Raw genomic sequence first — 2,439 nt, forward strand, 5'->3', positions numbered from 1 at the left:
AGCTGGCCTTCAGTAATTAAAAATGCAACGTGAAGTTTCCAGCATCACCTAAAACCTGAGTGGCTGCATCTCTTCCACAGGAGCATGAGCAGCAGGTTAAGGAGGCAATTCTCCCTCTCTGCTGCACTCAGGGGATCCCCCTTGCAGCCCTGATCCAGCTCTGGGGCAGCAGCACAAGAGGGACGTGGAGCTGTTGGAGCGAGGCCAGAGAAGGCCACAGAGATGCTGCAAGGGCTGGAGCAGCTCTGCTCTGGAGCCAGGCTGAGAGAGCTGGGCTGGGGCAGCCTGGACAAGAGAAGGCTCCTGAAGGGGAGACCTGAGAGCAGCTCCAATGCCTAAAGGGGCTGCAGGAAAGCTGGAGAGGGGCTTGGAACAAGGGCCTGTAGGGACAGGCCAAGGGGAATGGCTTGAACCTGCCAGAACAGGGGAGACTGAGCTGAGCTCTTAGGCAGAAGCTCTTCCCTGTGAGGGTGCTGAGGCGCTGGCACAGGGTGCCCAGAGAAGCTGTGGCTGCCCCATCCCTGGCAGTGTTCAAGGCCAGGTTGGACACAGGGGCTTGGAGCAAACTGCTCCAGTGGAAGGGGTCCCTGTCTGTGGCAGGGGTTGGAGCTGGATGGGCTCTAAGGTCCCTTCCAACCCAAACCAGTCTGGGATTCTGTGATTCTAAGACTGGCTCTGCACCATTCATGTCTCCAGCACTGGGGCAAACAGCCTCTTGTGCAGCACCTGAGCATGGAACAAGAGAGCTTTGCCAGTGGTGCTAACCTCTCAAATTCTGTTTGTTGGTCTTCGTTTTCTCTGCAAACAAGAAGATACAAGAGTCTTGTCAGAAAGACCAATGGAGTATAGAGCAAAGGTGACTTTTCTTTCCCCTATAATCATTTAAAATTGTAAATATCCATGTGGGAAGCAGCTGTGCTATCACTGTGAAGACAGTAGGCACAGAAATGGGATTTCATAGTTCCATCCCTGCCTAGAGCTCTCCTTAGCCCCTTGGTAGGAGAGGAGATGATGCAAATCAGGTAAAGAAAAAGGTCACTCAGAGTGGGTTTTTTATCTTTTATCTAATCTTGCTGACAAGGTGTGGGCTCTTTCCCCTGGAAGCACTAGTAAAAGAATCCAGTTTACCTGGATTGTGACACGTCCTCATGTTTTTATGATTCATCCCACTATGGTTAAGTCAATACTTGCAGGAGCAGCACTGAAGGAGTTGCTGCAGGGAACTTGGGGAACTCTGAACCTAATGCAGTTACTCTATGAGATGACAACACATCTACACAGACAGGACAACTGTCTTATCTTTCCCTTTTCCTGGGTGTGCTTTTGAAGAAAGCAATTTGTAAAGGTGTCATCATTCTCCAGATAACTCCTTGTTTCATTGTCATGGATCACGCTGGGTCTTTGCCTTCTCTTTCCCTCTCAGTGACTGAAATACCCCCACAAACGAGCGAAATGGGTGAACAGGGCAGTGTTTTATTCAGACTAGCATTACCAGCCCATTTCTTTTCCTCAGCTCACACAGAGGTTCACCAAAGGAGCATGGGAGAAGATGCTCAATTACTGACTTGAGGTCACCTTGTGAAATCCATTGATGTTTCATGATCTGGGAGGTGACCCAGAGCTTCTGTTCTCTCCGCAAACAAGGGGCATTAGCTCGTTTATTTCATTGCTGTGTGGTTTGTTTACACCTCTGGCACAGCACCGACCAGAACATGCACTGTCATCTCTACACTTGCGTAACCAAGCCTCAGGCCAAGGCACTCCTGGATCCACTTGGCCACTTCACAAATGAATCTGAGAGGAATCCGTAGGAGTCATCGCAGCAGATTCTTGCCAGAGGCTGAGGATCTGGGTCTGTCCCTCACAGTATGCGGTACCAGACACGGTGCTTCTTCCCCTCGGCAGTCCTGGTCAGCCAAGAGCACTTCCGAAAGGCCAGAGCGTGTGTGGTAGCTGCTGTAGTGTTCCACACATATGGAAATAAGGGCTGTGGGAAGGCACAGCCCCCTGCGAAGTGCAGTGACCCCATAGAAGAACGATAAGCTGCCTGCCCCACAGGGTATTCCCGCTCTCTACACCCATCAGGCAATGACAGACGTTCCCCTGGGGATGACAGATACATTGTTAGAGCCCATACACGAGCGTGCCCGTAAATCCCTACGAAGGATACACCCGAGCCTGGAGCCAAAGAGCCAGCAGGGGGGCTGCCGGCGGGGTTCCAGGCGCTGGCTCAGCATTCACCGCAGCAGCGGCGGCCACCAGAGGCTGCTCGCGAGCTCCTGTACCTGTTGAAGGCCTGGCTATTACCGGTCCGGCCTCCCACGGCCCCGCCAGGCCGGGGGGAGCGGGGCGAGGGGCGGTACCGGGGCGGTAACGGGGCGGTACCGGAGGCTCCTCCTCGGGCACCTCCTCAGCCACACTCCTCAGTCTCGCGTGCCC

The sequence above is a fragment of the Melopsittacus undulatus genome, chromosome 6 (assembly GCF_012275295.1).
Source record: "Melopsittacus undulatus isolate bMelUnd1 chromosome 6, bMelUnd1.mat.Z, whole genome shotgun sequence".
NCBI lineage: Eukaryota > Metazoa > Chordata > Aves > Psittaciformes > Psittaculidae > Melopsittacus > Melopsittacus undulatus.